General features: G+C 37.2%; 1 long non-coding RNA gene across 2 annotated transcripts in view; it reads left to right on the top strand.

Moving 5' to 3' along the window:
• LOC137225748 (uncharacterized) overlaps positions 1-21777 on the top strand; it is a 183375-nt gene extending 161598 nt beyond the window's left edge. The window contains exon 5 of one of the 2 annotated variants that reach the window (XR_010944006.1): positions 21638-21777. This is a non-coding gene — a long non-coding RNA (uncharacterized lncRNA). Of the gene's footprint in view, positions 1-10184; positions 11362-21637 lie in introns of those variants that run through there. The other variant, XR_010944001.1, reaches the window with a different exon arrangement.
• The last annotated feature ends 992 nt before the right edge of the window (positions 21778-22769 follow it).

Genomic DNA, 22769 nt, shown 5'->3' on the forward strand with positions numbered 1-22769 from the left:
ATATTTAATTTTTTGACTGTATATATACAGACCACAAGATAACCAATTGGGTGGAGGGAGGGGTGTTAGAACTGAGTTCAGCAAGGAAGTCATTTAAAATTTAATTTACAAAACTTTTTAATCCCATTTTGATTATAATCAGTTAAATATAGTAGAAACAAAAAATGAAATGCTTAAGAATAACCAAGGCATACGTGGTACGTTCATGAATAAAATTATAAAAAAGTTATTGAAGCACATAAAATAAGAATTGAAATACGGAGAGTTGTTTTCCAAAGATGTCAATTTTCTTTGAATTAATATATAAATGTAATTCAGTCCTAATAAAAATCTTCCTTCTTTCTAGAATATGATAAAATGATTCTAAGGTTGATCTGGAAGAGTAAATATCTGATTATAGGCAAACATCTAAAAAAGTCGAGTATTGAAGGGGATCTTAAAATGCATTAGAAAGCCATGGTAATCAGAAGATTTTGTCACTGGGAATAAATGTAAAGGAATAAGAAAATTAAAATCCAGCTTTGTGCTGCTATGATAGTCCCTGAGTACATATTGAAAAGAAATATCATTTCCTAGGTATGATTATTATTCACTTCGATTCTATTATCCTGTGGCTACACACACAACCAGTATTCATTGGAAGATGTACAGTTCTTGCTATTGTATTCAACAAGCTATTTTTCTTGGTATGATCAGACAGGTTATATAGATGCAAACAAACACTACTTTTTAATGTCAAAAGTGTTGATTTTTAGTCCCCTTTTCCCATAAAAACCCATACATTTCACAACTGTTTCATAATTTTTGAATATTTTAAAAGCAATATATATAAGTAACACGTTTAGAGACAAAATAGAAATTATACACCTTTACCTACCCTAGGATAATCTTTCTTTTTTCATCATTGACCACCTGAGGGGCTAAAATTAGTATTTTGTTCTTAGTATTTTATATTTAACTACCAATGAGCTTGAAATTTTGCTTTGTGGGCTACTTGTGTTTTCCTGTGTGAATTATATGCTTCTATTTTTAAGCCATTTTTTCCAATCTAAGTTTTCTTTATTTTAAAAATTGATTTTTTAAAATATATCTACATACTAAGACTATTAGACCTCTGTTTTTCAAACACATGGCAAGGATTTTCCCATACTGTCCTTTGACTTTATTTATAGTGAATTTCATCATAGAGAAATTTTAACTTTTATGTAGTCAGATTTATTGATCTTTCCCCTGTGCCTGTCATGCATGATAGGACCTTCCCCATTCTTTTTTTTTTTTTTTTTTTTTTTGATAGATAAGAAGTGATTTATTAGAATAGACGCTTGTGAGGTTTACAAGTGGGTGGGCAAGAGGTGCTGCCCGAGAACTTAGTGGGGTACAGTTTTATTTTTATTTATTTATTTTTTAAACATCTTTATTGGAGCATAATTGCTTTACAATGGTATGTTAGTTTCAGCTTCACAACAAAATGCCAGCATTCTGCCATGACTTTTCAACAATGGAAGTGTATTATTTAAGATATGCTGGCCACCCTGGAAGAATTTAGTCTATTTGAGTATATCATATATGAAATAGAATCATTTAAAGTTAATGAAGTCCTACTCTATATTTTCAGTAGACATTCAGAGATTGACTGATGGATGTAGAAATCAAAGAGAATGCCTTTGGGGAATATTTTGTATAAAACATTCTTTGAGTTAACAGGAAACTTCTCTTGCCTGTATTAGTGAACCGTGGTTAAGCAAGGGGTAAAATGCAACGATGATATTGGGTAGGTGAAAATACATGATTGGCCAAGGATTGTCAGCTGAGCTACTAATTGTAGCAGCTGGGCTCTGAATAGAAGCTTGTAGATATACAGTCAGCAAAATCCAACACTCCACTTTTACATTGAAATAAGGCATGTACAGATGCTCATTATTCCTTTTCTTGTCTGTAGGACACAGAGTGTTTTAGATGACTTTCAGAGCAGCATTGTAATATACTAGCATGCCCACCTCTTTCAAATCTTGTCTTTAGTATGGATGTGAATGTCACATTGGTTTTTAGATTCATGAGGATCTTCGGACAGTTTCTTTGCAAAAGGATGAAAGCATTTCCAGAGTCTGTGTCAGCTGACTTGTACTGGAAGGTCTCTTGAATAAAGATGGTGCTATTGTTTGATGTGAACTTACCAAGGCCAGGCTAACACATCCTTCTACCTGGTGGATGTCCATTTGCATACCATGTTGAATGTTATCCCACCCCTATGCTCCTTCATTTCACTACTTGCACTCAGATGGTCCCTAAGCTTTCAGTTACTTTGACCAGTACAAAGTGGTTCCCAACACTTGTGACATATGTAAATTTGATGGTGAGTTTTAATAAAAACCCACAGATGATTCACCAAAAGAAAAACAAAAGTGAATTAACTGGTTTGGGAAGCAATCCAGTTACTGTTATTTTTTAAATCTTCCCTGAGTTCTAAAATATAATCAGAGCTGAACATTGGATGGATTGGCTGGCAAAGGCCTCCTAAGAAATCGACTTGTTTATCCATCTTGTTGTACGGCTCAAACGACTGTTAGCATGTTAAAATATTTTGACCTAATGGATGTAGTGTACTCAGATTGTGTAGGAACTTTGAACCTGCTCTGATGGCAGGGGAAGGATATGATATTGAGAAATAAGGTAAGAAGAGGCAATATTTTCAATGAATCTATCTCCTGGACTGACTTTAAACAATGAGCACAAGTGTGAAGTGACTGAGCACAATAATGTAATATTCATTCTGAATGACCTTGTCTATTAACATAGCACCTAACATGAGCCATGTCCTATAATACACTTTTAGAAGTGAAAGTTGAACAAGATTCAGTCTCTGCCGTCATGAACCACACAGCACAGTAAAAAAAAAGAGGCAAAATAAATACCTTGAAACTGAAACATGGGGCAAAAGAGAAATGCAATGTGGGAAAAGGAAATAGGGTATTTGGTGACAAATATGGAAGAGCACTTTTCTCCCTGAAAAGTTAGATTTTTGTAAGTTTTTCTTTTTTTTTTTTTTAACGATGGTAAATTCCCTACAATTCTTACTTTTACTGCAGTATCACTAGCCCCTTGTTTATAAGTTTTTCTTCTTTGTTTGCTTATTTTTGCTTGCTAAATAACAGAACACCATGATCTGGGGCTCTTAACTTTATTTGAATAAAAATGTTTATTTATGAGAACTTAAAAAACAAATGGGGTCAGTTTCAGTTAATTCTCTCATGGCTTCAGCAATAGTTAATTGTTTCCATCCTAAGGCAATTACAGCCAGCATTTCCCAAGACTATGATTTGGAACTTTCCCAGAGGTGATTGATAGGACAAACTCCAACAAAATGTTCCAAGTCAAACGAATCTGGGGAATTCTGGATTAGGCGAAGTTAAATATGTTTATTTACCTCAGGACTACCTAGAACCTTTAATGCGCTACTGCACAATATAACTCACCAAGAAGAGAATATTTTTTTCAAGGTTTCTCAAACATAGCGAGCCAACGACCCCTTTTTTCCTCAGAGCTAACAGTAACACGGCCCTGTTTCCTTCCAGTTACCTCTTATAAAAGACTATAATTCAAATATTGCTCTATCAGAGAGACTTTTTCCCACTCTCCTATCTAAATTAATATCAGACTTGCACCGATTTCTACCCTCTTACCTTGTTCTCACTTTGTTCTTCATAGAACTTACTAGTAGCCGGCATCCTTCCTGTCTGTATCTCATTCCCCTTTAGAATTTAAAGCCCATGAGAATAAAGCCCTGTTGGTCCTCCGTGCTTGCCACAGGGTAAATACTCAAAACATATTTGTTGACTGAGTTGGTTCCTGCATCACCACCTTTAGTGCATGGCTTTTGTTTCCATGGCCACAAGATGGCTACTCTCTGTCCAGGCATTATGACCATGTTCTAGACAGAAAGCAAGACAAATGATAAAAGTCTTGTGCCTGCTGGGGCTGTCCTTCCTGTTCGGAAAAAACAACAGTTTTCCGAGTGGTTTTACCCTGTAGACTTCCACTTGTATCTCATTGCTATAACTGTGTCATCTGACCACCACGGGCTGCAAGGGATTCTACCAAGGTGAGTATTTTAACTGGGCAAAGAGCCATTTTGAACAAAATAGGATTTCTGCTAATAAGGAATAAGGCTACACTGGGTATAATGTAGGCCACTAGCAGGCATCCTCACCAGCTCTAGGAGACTGTGATTGTCACATAGCTGGCTTCACTCATGTGACTTGTTTGGCTCCTATAGGCATTTGAGTTTGCAACCTTGAACTAGAGATTTCTTAAAATTATTCCCAGTCTTTAAATTTTGTGATTTTATATAGATAGCCAACAAGGGCTTACTGTATAGCACAGGGAACCATACTCAATATTTTGTAATAACCTATCAGGGAAAAGAATCTGAAAAAGAATATATATATATATATATATATATATATATATATATATATATATATATATATATCACTTTATTGTACACCTGAAACACACAGCATTGTAAATCAACTATACTTTAATTAAAAAAAGAAAAACGAAATTTTATGATTTCTACATTTCCAGTAAATCCCTTTGGTTTATCTGTATACAGAAGATTTTCATGTGTTGGGTTTAAATTATTAACTTGATTATTTAAGGGAAAAAGCTTTCTTTCTTTTTTTCCTGTTTAAAAAACCCAACACTTCCAGGTAATAGTCAGCTCTGTTCTGAAGTCATTCTTGGTCGTGTTCACTGAAGTAAAACAAATGCTCTGGAACAAGTGAGTGTCCCTCCCCTGGGAAGGTTTGTCATGCAACCATCACGAGTCCTAATCACAGTCTCAGGAACAATGATGACGCTGTCACTAGGAGGTCAGGAGAGGAAGCTGAGCAGCTCTGGATTCTAAGCCAGAGCAAGAATGACAGAGGACGCAGGGGAAAAAAAAAAAATCACACTCGCCAAAAATGAAATGAAGACACACAAAGAAAACACTTTGTGAAATGGGTTGAAAATTTGAACATTTTGTTCTATAAAATACCCTGTCACCTTCTAGCAATTTTCCGTTTTGCTGTTTGATAAGTGACAAGTTTCACATTGCACAGGTGGCCAATTCCACTAGTTCGTTGAGCCCTATCAGTATCATTTATCAGAGGCAGCAGAGAATGCTGCACTGCACTAGAGACATTCATTCCAGTCGGGTCTACATTCCTGACTGGCCGGTGGACTTCAGGATGGGTCAAGAGGAGAGGTTGATATTTATTGAGTGCCTACCATTTTCACACTGATCACATTATTTATTTATATATTTTGTAATAACCTTGCTAACCTATTGCAAAGGAGGAAATTGAAACACAGGGTATAAACTTAGGTAAATTACTTGAACTTGCTGACTTTCTATTTTCTCTTATCTTATTGGCATTGGACTGGATGACACCCTTCTTTATTCGTTTAATGACCGTGTAATTGTCAGCAAACAACTGAATTTCTTTAAAATTTAGTTTTCCTTATTGGTGGAATGTAGATAATAATATCTACCATATATGCTTTACAGGGTTTTCATAAAAACAAAAAAAATAATTATAGGCAAAAGTGCTTTTCATGCTGTCAACTATATGTAAAATTGAGTTAATTTTAGGACTTCCAATTTATGCTCCTATTGTGTTTTCACCGAAAGTTTATAATTCCATTTTTGTTTATAGTATGAGGTACAGGGCAAAGATTTATTTATTTTTTTCTCAATAGGAATATTCAATTAACCCATCACCATTTTTAATCAGTGCCAACCCCCCATCCCACTGTTCTGCAATGCTGCCTTTGTAATAAGTCAGGTGACATATGTCTACAAGTCTGTCTTGGGATTCTGTTTTGTTGCATTAATTTGTCAATACCTGTATTGATGCCACATTGCTTTAATTACTATACCTTTAAAATAATCCTTGACACCTAGTATTGTTAGTCTACTAGATTTGTTCTTTTTTCAGAGTGCCTTAGAATATCTTCACAGTATTCAGTTTACCAACCCCCAAATATGGGATTTCACTCCATTTATGTCTTCTTCAATTACTCACAATAATGTTTTATAGTTTCCAGTGAAATCTTACATATTTTTCCTTAGATTTCTTCCTATGTGCTATTTTTAAAAATGCTTTGGTAAATATGATTTTTATTTTAAATTTCACTTTTTTTTTTTTTTTGCTACTGGTATATAGAGATAGATTGAGGAGTTTTGTTTGTTTGATTGTTTGTTTTTTATATTGACCTTGCATCCAATACCTTGGTAAATTTACTTCTTAATTCTAGCAATTGGTTTGGAGATTATTTGGATTTTTTACGTACACGTTTATGTCCTATATTAATAATCATAGTTTTAATTTCTTCTCTTCTAATTCTTATTACTTTTGTTTCTAATTCTTGCCTTTCTGCACTGCCTAGAACAGGTAGTTCATTTTGAATAGAAGTAGTGACAATGGGTGTCCTTGCTTCAATCTCAGTATCAAGGGAGATGTTTCCCATATTTGATTAATGAGTATTGTATTTTCTTAGGTTTTTAATAGATATCCTTTATCAGATTTAGGAAATTCCACTGTGTTGCTAGTGTGCTGAGAGTTTTTAAAAACTACCTAATCATCTTTTTTAAAGTCTCTAACTCTTAAATAATCGAATAGCTGAAGAACATCATGTATATGGTGAGAGTTCACAATGTAAAAGATCCAAACAGGGAAATAAAAACCATAAAGAACATGTATTGCCAGATTGAAAAGATTTACCAACTGACTGGTACAGTGAGTGAAATGGAGCCCACACCACCACACCAATTCATAACATTGTGAAATTTCAGAATGCCAGTGACAGGGAAGATTCTAAAAATTTAGAAAGAAGGAAAGAAAGAGAGAGTGAGAGAGAGAGAGAGAGAGAGGGAGGGAGGGAGGGAGGGAGGGAGAGAGAGAGAGAAAGAGAGAGAGAAAGAAAGAAAGAAAGAAAGAAAGAAAGAAAGAAAGAAAGAAAGAAAGGAAGGAAGGAAGGAAGGAAGGAAGGAAGGAAGGAGGGAAGGAAGGAAAGAAGGAAGGAAGGAAAGGAGGAAGGATGGAAAAAGGAAGGAAGGAAAGGAGGAAGGAAAGAAAGAGAGAGAGGAATGGAAGGAGGGAGGGAGGGAGGAAGAAAGAACAAATGAATCAGGGGCATATATAAGCTCAGAATCAGGGTCTTTAGATTCCTTAAGACCAGCACTGGAAGTAAGAAGACTGAATGAATATATAAAGCAATCACTTAAAAATCCTGAAGAAGAATCATTTCCTCCTTGAATTCTATACCTAGACAAACTATCGAGAAGGTATGAAGGTAGAACAGAGCTATTTTCAGGCAAGCAACGTCTCCAAAAATTCATTCAATCCCATGGACTTCTCCCCTGCCATTCCTCTATCCTACCAATATAGCTATCACCCTTCATCCTTTCCTCCAAAATTATTACAGCAGTGCTTCACATACAACATTCCTTTGTGCAGTACGATTAAAGATGAATTACTAGAAACAATTAAAAAGTCCAAATTCTATTTGATCCAGCAAACATTAAATTGCATTTCAATAAATGTGATCTGAACCAATTTAACATAAGGAAAAAAAAAGAAATATAAAATCTGTACATGTTTATCATTAAAAATGAGTGTATAGACATTAAATTGATTGTTTTTATTACACTAGAAAATTTTAGTTATTCCACATTTGTGCCTTAAAAAATGTTATTAGTGAGATAGTTATTCCCTCTTTTAGACACACATATATACATAGTTTAACAAACCAAGTTTTTATCAATTTTTAACATTTTTAATATCACACATATGCTTACTTTTTGCTTGTTAATTTATCCATTGTAGGTTGGATTCATGACAACAGTATCACCGGGTATAATGTATAGCTAAAATATTTCTATCTTTTGCTTTAATTGCATTTGTTGGAGTAAAACTAGTCTCCCAAAATGTGTGAGAGAAAGGAAGAAGAGATTTCAAAGCAATTCTGGCATGCTAAGGATATTCAGTTGCATCATTTATTTAAAATGAAGCACATTATGCTATATTTTCAACATTCATCTTAAATTTTTTACCAATTGCTAGTTCCAACAATCTGTCCTGTAACGTTTTAAGTAAGTTTAAATTATCTTTCAGTGAAAGAAAGGATTCTGCCTCCTTGAATAGACTATTATTTGAATATATATACATATATATATGGTAAAAATGTTTTATCAAATTTATGAACAAAGGTATTCAGTGATAACTTTTTCCAAATATATAAAATATATTTTAACAACCTACAAAAATTCTCTAAGCTGATCTGCCATTATAAAGCATGTTACATTCCTCCCTCACATCAGAGTATTAAGGTGATTAAAAATACTAATGAGATCAAATAAATAAGCAAGTCTGACTGTCCAGTTTATATCTTCAAATTTTGGGGCCTCAACTATTTTCTTATTTTGCAATAAAACCAAGTGTTCAATTAGTCTAAACAGAAGTTTTTCCCTTGAAACCACTGTATTTCGCCATGCAAAGAAACTGCTTATAATCAGTCTCATTATTATCTCTATAATTAGCTCAATAGGCTAAAATTTAATATTGTGCATTAGTCTTTACATAATTCATACCATATAATCTAGCTGACATTTGTTTGACAGTAAGAATTTCTTTTTTTTTTTTAATTAATTAATTTTTGGCTGTGTTGGGTCTTCATTGCTGTGTGTGGGCTTTCTCTAGTTGCAGCGAGTAGGGGCTTCTCTTCTTAGCAGCACATGGGCTTCTCATTGCAGTGGCTCCTCTTGTTGTGGAGCACAGGCTCTAGGCGTTCAGGCTTCAGTAGTTGTGGCACACGGGTTCAGTAGTTGTGGCTGGCAGACTCTAGAGCACAGGCTCAGTAGTTGTGGCGCATGGGCTTAGTTGCTCCACAGCATGTGGGATCTTCCCAGACCAGGGCTCAAACCCGTGTTCCCTGCATTGGCAGGCGTATTCTTAACCACTGTGCCACCAGGGAAGCCCTGACAGTAAGAATTTCTTGATGAAGAATACTGGGTCACTGATAGACACATTAATAGACAATGAGTTATTTTATAGTTTGTATTCTAGTGTCCAGACTTAGTTGCATTTTTCTTTTTTTGCAATAAAAACCTTCCCTTATAGCACCAGCATAGCTAAATTTCACATACTCTAAAATAATTACTGCCTTAGCATTGTATCAACATGTGTCAACTTGCAATAAAAACTGCTTGCTAACTTGATTTGTTCTGTGTTGAGCTTTTATGCTATGGATGTCCCGGTTCCTGAATATGTTGCCCTGTGGTGCAATTGTCAAGTGGTCCTCTACCTTCCTCACACAACATTTAATTTTAAGTATATTTCTTTATACCTTTTATGGAAACGATGCTTAATCATTGAGAACTTTATTACTTCATTAGCTGGTACATCTGTGCACCTAGCACAGTGTGATTTTGCACACACCATCAGTTATTACTTAAAAAGAACAAATTCAACACATACTTGTGAGCAAGCTAGCATGAACTCTTCTGGTCTTCATTTCTTTGGAATTCCTTCCCTCTCTTCTCTTGGATAACTTCTGCTGTCACGTTCAGAAAAGTCATGGCTCTTCTCAACAAGAAATCTAATGAAGCTTATTTCACCTTCAGTATTTTACCACTGAAATAATACAAAGTTTTCCACCCTTATTTAAAAGATAAGCTTGGAGGGGTGGGATACGGAGGGTGGGAGGGAGGGAGACGCAAGAGGGAAGAGATATGGGAACATATGTATATATATAACTGATTCATTTTGTTGTAAAGCAGAAACTAACACACCATTGTAAAGCAATTATACTCCAATAAAGATGTTAAAAAAAAAAAAAAAAAGATAAGCTGTAGGGTTTCCCTGGTGGCTCAGTGGTTGAGAGTCTGCCTGCCGATGCAGGGGACACGGATTCGTGCCCCGGTGCGGGAAGATCCCACATGCCTCGGAGCGGCTGGGCCCGTGAGCCATGGCCGCTGAGCCTGCGCGTCAGGAACCTGTGCTCCGCAAAGGGAGAGGCCACAAAAGTGAGAGGCCCGCGTACCGCAAAAACAAAAGATAAGCTGTATATTTAGAAAAGGCTTATTTAAATTAAAATTATTGTAAAGTAACAACTTAACATTAATACTTTTTTTTTTTCAGATTTGTATACACTTCTCGATTAACATTGGCTAACTTAAAATACCACCCCATGTGACTTGGTCTTACTGCACCTGTCTCTTAGGTGCCTTGCCATTTTGTTCAAGGATATCTGAACAGGTCTACAGCTGGAGTAAAAGTGTGAATGGAGTAGCAATTTCAAATTATTATAAAAGCTTTCAAATGCTTACTAGTGAGTTTTGTTCTTATCATAAACTATGGATGAAAATCTTTGGATCAGAAGGCGTGTGTGGACCCCACTGAGCAGAGGATGTATGCTACCAAAACAGGGAAGAAAAGCATGAAAGGGGAAGACACCAAACATATGAAGATCCAGAATAAACGAAGTCACAGGACAGCAACTGAGAAGCAGGCATAGAGCACAACTTCCAGATTGGACAGGAACAGAGGACTCAAGGAAGAAGCTGAAAGGAAAAAAAGTAAAACAGTTGCATTGCTGGCTCCCTGAAGTGCTTGACCACGTGACAAAGAGTATTCGAGAGTCTTTTAATGCACATGGAGAGCTTGGAAAGCATTAATGGTAATGACAGAAAATCATAAAAGCTAATAAAAAAGATGCAGTTGTTAGCTGCAGGAAAAACAAAGTCAATCATGCTTAAAACCATCAAAATAAAAGTATGATATAATTGCATTGGAGGATGTAAAGAAAAGGATGCAGGGCATGGGGATGTAAGAATGCTTCTTGTTTTCCAATAGAAAGCTATTAGATGATGTCTAAGAAGTATAAATCAAGAGCTAACAGGAAAAGCTTATTATTTAGAAATAAGGAGGTGGATGAAATAGTAAACTGTTAAAGGAATTGTCAGTAGTTATTTCTGGGGAGCAATATGCAGACTAGAAGTGCAGTAGGAGACTTCTGATTTCAGGATAAGGTTTGTAAAGTGATTTGTCTTATAAAGCTTTGCACATGTATAAAATAATTTAATGAAGGCTACTAGTCCAATTTAGTATTTTTATTCTTAACTGTATCAAAATTTTGATCTACTAAAATATCTGTTTCACACAGAGTTTTTCTAAATATGTGTATATGTCAATCACTATAAACTGTTTAAAATTACTCAATTATCTTGACTATGTCTAATACTCCAATATAATTTTAAGCCATTCTTAAAACTTTAAAAATTTTACCTGAAAAATAAATTAATTCTCATTCCATGAATCTTTGTGTTTAAAGTTCAAGAATTTCAATGGTCTCAAGGTTAAATAGGGTTATTGTTTTTTGTGCTTATGACTGAAAAGTGGCTTAGACTTCAAATTATCTTTTTAGAAAGTCACCTCACCTCTGAGCAGAGAAACCCCTGACCCTTAGAGGGAAAGCATTTGTACTAATTTCAACCAAAAAGAAATGAGGTTAGAGTGGAAAGTATTTGGCAATGATCAAGTTTAGCCCTTGCCAGAATTACAGTTATTGTGCTTTAAGTTTGTAAAATTTCATACTTAATATAAAATAACGATATTCTTTGAATACATAAGTTAAATTTTACATTAAAGCAGGTAGAAGCATAGATGAACTTGGCTTCATCATCTTGCTAACAAATTCTGACAATATCTTCATTGAGATTTCCTTTTTTATTATTATTTTAATTACAAAGATAATAAAACCTTGAGGCAAAGAGTTTAAACCAGGAATGAATTCCATTCTGTTTAGTGACCTGGAACATTTTCCTGGGAAAGTCTTACTTCAGCCATGTGATCCTTTCTTGTTCTTTAGTCCTCCACAACCCATAACCTTTCAGGGATTCCTATCCTTCTAATGAAAAACCACTCTTTGGCTGCAAGTTAGGATCTCTGAAATTCCCACTGGAAATGCTACTTGAGGTATAGAGAGATGGGTGCCTAGAAGAAGAAAAAAAAAACCACATAATAAATTGCCTTGAGTTTTTCTAGAGCAAAATAATACCTGTGTTTAAAATGGAAAAGAGCTTACTTTCCTGTGCAATACCTATGCTCCAAGTAAATCATATCCTCTGTCTGAAGATCCACTGTAGGGTTCTCATTGACTTGGAAGAAATTCAATCTGCAGGGGTCAAGGCAGGGGGGTGGTATGGGGAGAGAAATACGGCATAAAAGCCAATTCATGACAGTAGTCATCCATTCCCAAAATGTGTGTGCAGTTGCAACCAGATTAATATGACAGTCACAGAGTAGCATAAGGAGGGCATGTGGAAATGCAAGGGACAGAACATCCTGCTTTGCCTGGATCACATCATGACAGGTAGGTTTTAGTATTAGGCTACTTTGGCAACATATTATGAAATTGAGACCTTCTTTTCTACTAGCTACCTTCCCAAGGCACTGCTAACCCTCTGTTTCTGTGGAGTTCCTGAAGCCTCTGGGTTCAGGTTCACCAATTCAATTCCTACGTCCCTGTTGTGATTAGCCACAGAGAGTATAACAAGAGAGAGGTTAAAGATCCATCAGATCCCATTTGATTCCCAGTCTGAATTACTCCAACCAATAGCTGATCTCATTCAATCCCACCCCCACCCAAAAGTCAGACAAAACCCTTCAATCCAACATTCTCAAAACTGAACTCACTTTCCTTTCTAAGATCTGCTTTATTTCCTTATTCCTTTAGTATGTGAAATCAAATTCTGATCAACCATGCAAAATAAAAACTTATTTTCTTTGTTTCCTCATTTTTCTTAAAACCCAACGTATTGTAGAATGTTTTTTCTTCAAATACGTATCGACTCTCCTGTATCCTCTCCATCCTGTACTACTTCATGTTAGACTACTATGCAGATTTGAAGTTGGGTATGTGTCTCCCCTGGACCTATACAATCCCTTCTCCCCATGGCTGCCAGAGTCATCTATCCTCAGCATATAACTTCCCACATCACCCCCTTGCCTAAACCTCTTCAACAATTCCCTTTGACCTGCAAGAGACTGAAGTACATGTTTCTCAATATCTCCATTATAATTTGATCCCCACCTTCCTTTCCTGTGTTATCTCTTGCACAATCTATCTTGCACATCATCAGCAACCACGCTAAACCACTTCTAATTATCATGTTCCATGTGATGCTTCCTGCACCTATGTTTCGCCTGGCATTAATCACTCTCCCTGGAATGCTCCATTCTCATCTGTGTCAACGTTCTACTCAACCTTAGTCTCAGGAAGCTTTTTCTGCCTCCCACTTTTACTTCAAGTCCTACAACATTTACCTACAGATTTAATTATTTTGCTCTCTTCCCCATGGAAGACTCATTACTTCTACCTGGGATTCAGGTCCATCCCTCTTTTCATTGTGATCTGGCCTCTGAAATTATCCCTTACTTTATGCATCGACATGATTGCCGGCTCCACTGGGTGTTTCCCTTTAGCCTCCAAGTGTGATCTATCTCCGCTTTCAAATGTTTTTAAAAGTCTTCCCTTGGTCTTACTTGCATCTCTTTTCTTTCCTTTGTCACCACAAATATGGGAAGGGTAGGCTATACTTGCTGCTTCAGTTCTCTCACCTTTTACTTATTCTCAGCCCATTGTAGCCATTTCAAATGGTAAACATAATTCAAACTGGGGTCTCAAAGTCACCAATTATCTGCTGATTTTAAAACCAAAGATTGCAGTTTTATCCTTATGTTATCCCATCCCCTTGAAATAATCAAGATCAATGCGTATCTGAAATTCGCTTTAGTGTGGTTAAATGACAGTGCCTCCTCCTGTATCTACCATTATTCCTTCTCTTGCTTTTTCACCTGTTTCTCTCCTGCTTGTCCCATGTGTAGGAACTCCCCCCAAGTAACTGTCCCTCTCCTTTTCTTGTTCTTTTCATATGATGTAACTACAACCTTCACTTCTCTACAGATAAAACCCAAATGCATGTTGTTTACATTTCCTTGTTCTTTGTCTTCTGCATTTCAATCCTATGTTTCTAATTACCTCTCCAGTATCTCTCAAATTCAACAAGTATAAAAAGGACCTAATCAATTTTCATCTTGTTCTTTCTTGGAATGACCTTGCTCTCCTGTGTCCCTTCTATCAACTATGTTTTGGAGACTTAAGTTTATCTTTAGAACAGCCTTTTCCCCTTGCCCTCCACCATCCAGATGATACCCTAGAGCCGTCAGTTCTATCCCTAAATGCCTCCCAAATAATTTTTCTCCCTTACGTTCTTGTTGCCATGACATTCGTTCACAGTCTGTCGTTTCAGCTTTTTAATAGATGCCTCACTGGTATCCCTTCCAATCCATTCTGTACATTGTCACCCCAGCGCTTTCTAAAAGCCGAGATCTGTCCACATCATTTTCCTGCTTACAGGTATGCTTTGTTTTCTTCTTGCTAACAAAATAAGTTTGAAATATAATTTAGAAGAAAAACCTTTTGAGGCTTAACATTTGTCATAATCTGAGTCAATCCTTTTTTCCAGCCTTGACTTTTCCAATCGTATCTCAGAATTAGTTGAACACCAGTTGTTTCAGAACTTGATTGGCATATTTCCATGTTATTTCTCTATTTATAAATAATAATTAGACACTTGCTGTATACCAGATTCTATGCTGTGTACCAAAGAAACATAATGAATGTGGCTAAAACATCCCTTAATATTCATAGAGATCACAGTCCTAGTGCAGGAAAAAATAAAAATGAAACAATAAATAAAGGAAATGGAAGTGTATACCATGCTGTGCTAGAGGAAGTGTAAGATTCTAAAGCGTACATAGTAGAGCACCTTACCTCATGCTCCTGGTGGCAGTGGTGGGCATATGTTGGGCAGGAAAGTTGGTTATAGAAGTAGGCACTATTTAACTTGGTGGGGGGATAGGTGAGTGGGCTGAATCCTGGCAAGAGAAAATGGCCACACATAATATAAAAGTTAAATATGTTCAGCACAGTGATTGCTCAGAATATAAAGGGGAGAATGTTGACTCTAGCAGTGCTGGTAGGGTAAGAAAACACCAGATAATGAAAGGACTTGTAAACCAACACAGGTTTGGACCTTATACGAGAAGGAACTGGAAGTCCACTTTTTAAAAGGAGTGTGATAGAATCACATTTATATTGAGAAGAATCATTCTGGCTGCAGTGTGAAGGATTAAAAAGAAAAGATGAGAAGAAGTGGGAGCATTTAGTAGCTGTTGCTGAAATTCTTGGAAACAAACACGTTGGCTTTAATAAATTCTTTGTTATATGGACAGAGTAAGGTGGGTTGGCTTAAAAAACAGGTAAGAGGAATGAAAATCAGGATTTAGTGACTGCTTTATTGCTGGTCGTATACGATTAAGCAGGGTGGATGATGGTCAGTGGGGAGTGGATATGTAAGTCTGCAACTCAAAAAAGGAATCGGGGCCTGAGATGTAAATATGAAATCCACTAGCATATAGGTTTAGCTAAAACCGTGGATGTAGATTGCTCAGGGAGATATAGTACCTGAGAGGACCTGCGGGGATGCCAAACTTTCAGGTATCATTGAAAGAAGACAATGGTGGTCCTAGGAATGTCAGAGAAGCTTATTCAATGAGACAAAAATGTCAAACACTGCCTAGGGAAGATATAAGTTTAGTTTTCTGTGGGGAGGGAGTATTGAGTGTCAAGGATATCATTAGTGAGCTTAATGAAAGCACTTTCAGTAGAGGTTTGTGAGGGAGGCGACATGGCTTTCTTTATTCACCTATCTACATGTCCATGTCTTGCGTGGGCCAACTCGGCATCGGCCCTCGCCCTGCTCTGGGTGGTGGATGTGGGAAGGGGTAGAAACCACAAGCCACTACACCTTACATCTCTTTTTGAGCACAAGTGCAAGTCAGTGTTGACATTTCTGTCTTTACTGAAATCCCAAATACCCTATGGAAGACGACAGCAGCAACCCCCCCTTTCAAGTATGATTATCCTGGTCTCCCTGCTATAGCTGGTCATTCCAGACCCCACTCTCTTGTAAGGACAGAACTACCTGCCCTCACTTCTCTGTTGAAACTCCATTCAATTTCAAGAAACAGATCAAATATCATTTCCTCCTAAAGACATCCTCACTTCATAAGAGAATTATTGTTTTTAAGTATTCCCAGAGGATTTTGTATATAAATTCCAAAAGCGTTTGAAACATTCTGCTTTGTAATATAGTTATATATGTAGGTCTGTCTTTCCCTCTTGGGATACCATCTTATTCATTTTTGTACCCCAGGTTTCACCTAGTAAGTTGAGGTATTTAATCCTTGTTTATGGAATTGAATGGAAATGTGTATATACCATTGTGTGTCTGATTACAATTTTATTTATAAAGTCCAGACTTAGTTTTTCCATGATGGAGAACTCCATTTTTGTAGAGAAAACAAAATTATAAGAGAGTTGAAGTTACTTTTGCTCCTTCCTCACACTATGAAGGTATGGTACTGAATCAAGTAGAGCTCTACTCTTTGTGTCTGAGCTAGGCTTAGTTAAAACTTCCTTGCATGCAGAGGAGAGAGACAGACTCCATAAATAATATTTAGTGACTATAATCTGTGAGCAGCATTCCAAAACGTACACAGTAATCTTGGGTCTGCCTATAAACTGGGTTTGCTCTGAATAGGCGGCTTGCATCATACAACAAATAAAGAGACCTGCTGCTGGGAGCCATCATCTAATTTCCCATCTTAAGTAAAGAAATTCTAAGCTAGTTCCTAAATGAGGTTTATGTTTCCCACCAATCTTTTGTCTTTAAAAGATATAATTTTTATTTATATGGTCTAGGACCTAGAAAAGTTATGTTTAGTACTTTGAGATGATTATTGCCATGTAATGTCGGATTTGTGATATGGTTTCTTCTCTGCAGTAGGGTAACATTTGAAATAGGTATAAATTTTCAAGTGTCAAATGAATTCTCAATATGCATGAATACCATAAAATTTGAACATCAACTAAAAATTTATCACTTCATAATGTAGCCAATAGCCTTAAATGAGTTGTGAATTTCAGGGTTTTTTTCTTTCTATCCAAAATATTGCCTATCTGTGAGCAAACTGATCCTTGGCTAAAGACTTGATGAGAATAAGTAATACTGGAAAGTGTTAAGAACTCTTGAAATGTCCCATGTTTTACTTGCTATTTGACCCCATTCCTCTTCCCACCAGACAGAGCATAGAGCAAATCATATGATGGATATCAAATGCAGATTCATAATTCACCACAGTTAGGAAGACTTATAATGGTGTATTTTTAAACTCAGTGAAAACACCCAAGCAGATCAACATCTTATTCAGTAGAGTTGGTGCTAGTATAATGGAATGTTTTCTTCAGTATATTCAGTGAAGCATGGTAAGGGCTAAGGTCCAATTATTTCTTATGGTGATGGAGGTGGGGTATGGTCACAGATGCAAAAGAGGACATGAATCAAATCTGTGTCCTCTCCTATAGAGTTTGTATGTGTGTGTGTGTGTGTGTGTGTGTGTGAAAGAGAGAGAGAGAGAGAGAGAGAGAGACAGAGAGAGAGAGAGAGAGAGATTGAGAAAGAGGGGTGAATCTAGGGAAAAATCTATCTTTAGGTATTAAAAATGGTTTAAAGTTCCTCAAGTGTTACACAAGGAAAAAAATGTCATTGGAAAAACAATACTTCTTTGTGTTAGCGTTATGATAATGTATTTTAATGAATGAGTTCCCTGCCATTAATACTTTAAGCAGAATATTTAGCAAAAATCTAATAAAGTGGAATCATTTCTTCAAGACTAACAATGAAACTTTGCTTATATTGGTTTACAAAGGAAAATGACAATAAATATTTTATACATCTTTTGAAAACAGTTCATTGAGAGTTTTCCATGAATAAATGATTTTTTTTCTCATGTGTCTAAATTCATTGCCAACATATTTGTGACGGGACACCTGGGGCACTTGCTTCCTCCTTGGGCACAGGCCTCCTTCTCATTTCAAATACTGTTGACTCAATCAATTCCATCTGTTATAGTCAGAACCCACATGTGGCCAAATTCAAAGAGAGAAAACTTGGCATTGGTGCCCACAGCTTCACTTCCTGCTTCACTGACCCCGCTCCGTGGTGCCCCTCTAAAGCCCCATCCTTTCAAGGAGCTCAGGCACTCCGGATCTCCTTCTGTCATTCTTCATTAAGCTTCCAGTAGTATTCAGTTACTTCAGACTCATTGTGAATTTCATTTTATGGGTACTTTTCCAAAGTCTCTGCATTTTATCCAAGCTCTGATTGGAGGATGAATGGCTCTGCTTCCCATTATGGGATTTCCAGGCATCAGTGTGCAGGTAAGAAAGCAATGGTACTTTCCTGGCCCTCAGAAACCATACCACACAGGCCTGTTCTGACTCCCTATCTTACTATGAATATTCAAGGCCATGTGACCTAAGACTCTCAGTGGCTATTGTCTCCATTAACTTTTAGCCCTTCTATATTTCTTCAGTTAACTTTGATAGCTTCTCTGTGGTCTGTACATTATATAAAAATCTATGCATATCAGTTTACAGCTCTATGCATACATATTTTGGGGGGAATCTTCTAAGCTTTTCTTGTAAAGAACCTCCCCTTTGATTCTATTTGTTCCCATTATTCAAACTTAGTGTGTTCTAGGGGACAAAAGCAACCATTAGATCCAATATGGACCCGATTACAGGATCTTTTCTCCTGTTTTTAAAAATATGTGCACAGAATTTTTATGAACTTCACCTCTGTCACTGCTGGGCACACGATTCTGCTGGAGCCACAGTTATTTTGCAAGTCAGCGAGGACTCCTCCAGCCCTGGGTTGGAGTTGTGTTGGTAACTTTGCTCTAAATTCCCCATTTAATGGAAAAAAACATGGATGGAAGACAGAGGAACATAAATCTTGCGAGTTGCTTTTCTGAGTCAAGCCAGAACAAACCCTAAATAAAGACAGTGTATGCTGCTGGCGGCTGTATTCTCATCCTGATTTCAACAAGTAACCGCCAGCCGGAGAAGCATTAGAAGGAAAAAGGGGATCAACCAGTTGTTAATCCAGTTGTGACTTTGGTTTTGGGTTCCTTTCTTCAAACGGCCAAGCCGTGCATTGTTCTGTGATTGAGTGCCTTTGTCCTGACAGAGCTTCTCATTTTGTACCTTTCACCATTGTTTTTGGCCACAGACCAAGCCTCACATCTTCTGGTCATAGAATTCCTTTCTACAGGCTCCACCGAAGGCCGAGGCCCCAGCGTAACCTGAGATGCCTTGATTTCCCCGCAGACAGCACATTAAAGGGAGGTCTGTGGGCCAGCTGTAGGAACAGGTGTTTTTCTCCTTTCATTCACACCCGCCCCCATTTATTTGTCTGAAGAATTCCTCTTCCAGGATTGTTCACAAATGCTGAAAGAATTGGGCAAATTGTCTAGGTGCTAGAGTCTGGGATTAAAAATACTTCACCTGCTGGGTAGCAGAGCCTGGTAAACAATGCTACCAGATGCAGTGCACCTCCGCTCTGTTGTTTTGCTCGCCCCTTGCTAATGAGCAACAGGGGATGCGGGTCACCTTGGAGGCCCACCACACCATGTGTTTACCGACTGAGATTCCACCTCCGCTCTTTGGAGAAGGCTGGCTCATGTTGCTTTCTGAGAAACTGGAGAAGTAAAGTAAACACTATGATTATTGTCCTTTTTTTTATCCACAGAGTGAGCCATGAAAACCTGTACTGGTGTAGTCCTATCAAATTTAATGTCGGTAGGGCTAATCCAGATCAATTTTTTATAGCTCTATTGTATAGATACAGAGGGTCAAATATCATAGTGTTTACTACAGACTCTGCTGTTACTTCAAATACGTCCTTGGAGATTGCTGTGGGATGTGGAGATGTGGTCTTTCTAGTATAGATCACCATGATCCATTATTACCTTTTCTGATAGTGGCAAATCTAAGCTGACAGAATTTGTTTCTCTTCCTTACCTGAAATTTGGCTGTAAAAATCCCTCTTTGAGTTGCCTCACAATTTTTTCACAAGCCACACTCCATGTGCAACCCTCTGCGTTATCTCCCACAGGCTTGGGTAACTGATTTTTCTCTCATTTGCAGGATTTGGGGGTAAATAGGAATATTTTCCAGAATTAAAGTAAAGGTTTTTAAATACAAATGAATATTGTAAACAATTAGCGTAAGATACTACTTTTTTGATTTCAGTAATATAAGTAAATACTATGCACCAGTGGAACTACGAGACTACCAGGGTGACTGTGAGTTCATTTCATTCCTTCCTGACATTCAGAATTATCTCTTTTAAGATGTTTGGATGGGACATGGGCCACATAGGAGAGGATATCCTTATCCCTGTCTTCCGGAATTTCTGGAAGCTGGTCCTTAAAGAAAATGGTATGTTCTTCACTTAAATGCCCTCGGGTTATTGGTATCTTTGGACCCTTCCTCCCCTCCTTCAGGCAGGAAATAAAATAAGCCAGGCTGGTAGCAAGACTTCATAAGTGGACTCCTACCATACTGTTACTTTTGGCCTTTTGAAAACTCCTGTGTCTTTACTGTGCTTGGCAAACCCCACAGGCTGTCACAAAATGTCCTGTGTTCCAACCACAAACATCGCTAGGCACACTCTGAGCGTGCTGAGTTCTTCTAGGCCTTGGTGCTTTTGCACATGCCCTTTCCCCTGTATAGGCTGCTTCCTCATGCTCTTTTTTCCCTTTTTTTTCACTTGGCTAAGTCCTGCTTTTCTTGTATCCCTGAAAGCAAGCATCTTTTCATTTGAGAAAACCTCAACGTTTCCTAAGCAGAGCTAGACACTTCCTGCTCTCTCGGTCTCTTTACCACACCTCATTTTGTCACGCATCACGTGACTTTTGTGACCATGAACTGGACCCTTATTTCCTTGAGGGTAAGGACTGTACCTTATTCATCTCCGTGAACCTTTACACCCTTCCCTCCCATCTCCCATTCTACTGCCCGGCAGAGTCCCACACACAGTAGGTGCTCAGTTAATATTGATTAAATTAATGAGTGAACATAGCTGTACTTATAACTGGTCTTGAAAAGTTTGAGGGAGTGAAGGCAGCCTCTAAATCTGGGAAGAGACCTGAAGAAGGGAAGCTCCTAACTTCAGCTGCTCATTTTCTGGGACTTAGCACCAATTGGCTAAAATGAACTAAGTTATACATTTCACCTAACTTCTTCCTTTCCATCCATTTACTGCTGCTCTGTTCAAGAGGGGCACCTGATAAGCCAGGCAATGTGAGAAGTTCACAGTTTGCCATCCTTAACTCCCAAACAACTGTGATCATGGTCCATTTTATCTAGTGTTTCATATTTACAAGTATAAAAAGAGACTGATCTTTGCTTCAAAGTAAAATCAAGATTAATATATTGGTGCATCACATATAAATATCAAAGAGCACAATGTTTTTTTTCTTTGTTTGTTTGCTTGTTTGTTTTTAGTTTGTTTGGTTTTATTTTACTGTGTGTAAAGTAGTTATATTTCTGATCTCTTGATCTTCTTGTGCTGATGGATAGACCATCTTTCTTTCCTTTTCTTTCCGTTCCTCTCATACAGCTATGGGCAAACAGTTCCAGGCAACGTTCTGAGCACTTTTAAAAACCCTCAAAGCAACCATATAATGGGAGTGCTATCAAGCCTCAGTTTTATAGCAGAAGAAACAGAGAAGCTGAGAGGTCAAGAAACTTGCCCAAAGAGCGCACAGCTGGTAAATGACAAAGGTAGACTTCAAGCCCGTTCAGCCTGGGTCCAGAGTCACGCCATGATAAACTGTCTCTTCTTCAGAAGTCCGCTCTAATGCTGTATGAAGGAAAAATTATTTACAGGGAAAGAAACTGAGCAGCTAATGTAAAGAACCCCTATAAAGGTTCCATAAAAGAATAAAGACAATAGAAAAATAATAGTTTAACTTGTAGTGCCAGAGCCTGGTAAACTTTTGAATACTCACGCAATTTGTACCTCAGACTAAATAATTGAATATTTCCTGAAGTAAGTAACTAGTTGTGCAACTTGGCAATAATCTGACTACTTAACCCATGTAGAAGACCACGGCTTATGGGCTAACGGCCCGAGAGTTTTAAGTCAATATATACTGATATAGTGAAACTATTTTTATTGTTGTGGTAGTTTTACCCTTTCCTTCCACTTGGAAAAAAATTAAAGTTTCAAGCTGTTTATAAATTGTATTTTTCCCTAGAAAGCAGAGATCACAAAGATAAATGTTAGCTGTCAGAAAAGCCACAAATGAAGGTGATGTTCTTTTATTATGGTATCTGAGAAGAAACCCAGTAATCCAGAATTTTTTATTCCAAGTTTACTGAGATGTTCAAACTTGAGTGTGGCCCTTGGTAAAGTATTGATTTCTGAAAGGTAACTTTGTCTCATGGAGGATCTGGAATGAGATCTAGCAGAAATTTCCATTCAAGTTGAATGGAAAACACAAAAGGGAATGTTCTATGGAGCTCAGAATCTGGTAATGAAAGATTTACTCCATGTGTGAAAGCCTGGAGTGTCTTTCCCATAGTTGATTCATTAATTGGTTTATTAAGAAAATCCTACATGGTTAATGTTTCAGTACCTGCTTGAACATAGTTATAAACTCCTAAGTAGAGAACCCACAAATTAAATATGAACACTCCAATACCCATCAAATAATGTTTTTGCATTTATCTATCTACCTAACTATCTA

Source organism: Pseudorca crassidens, chromosome 6 (assembly GCF_039906515.1).
Source record: "Pseudorca crassidens isolate mPseCra1 chromosome 6, mPseCra1.hap1, whole genome shotgun sequence".
Taxonomy (NCBI): Eukaryota; Metazoa; Chordata; class Mammalia; order Artiodactyla; family Delphinidae; genus Pseudorca; species Pseudorca crassidens.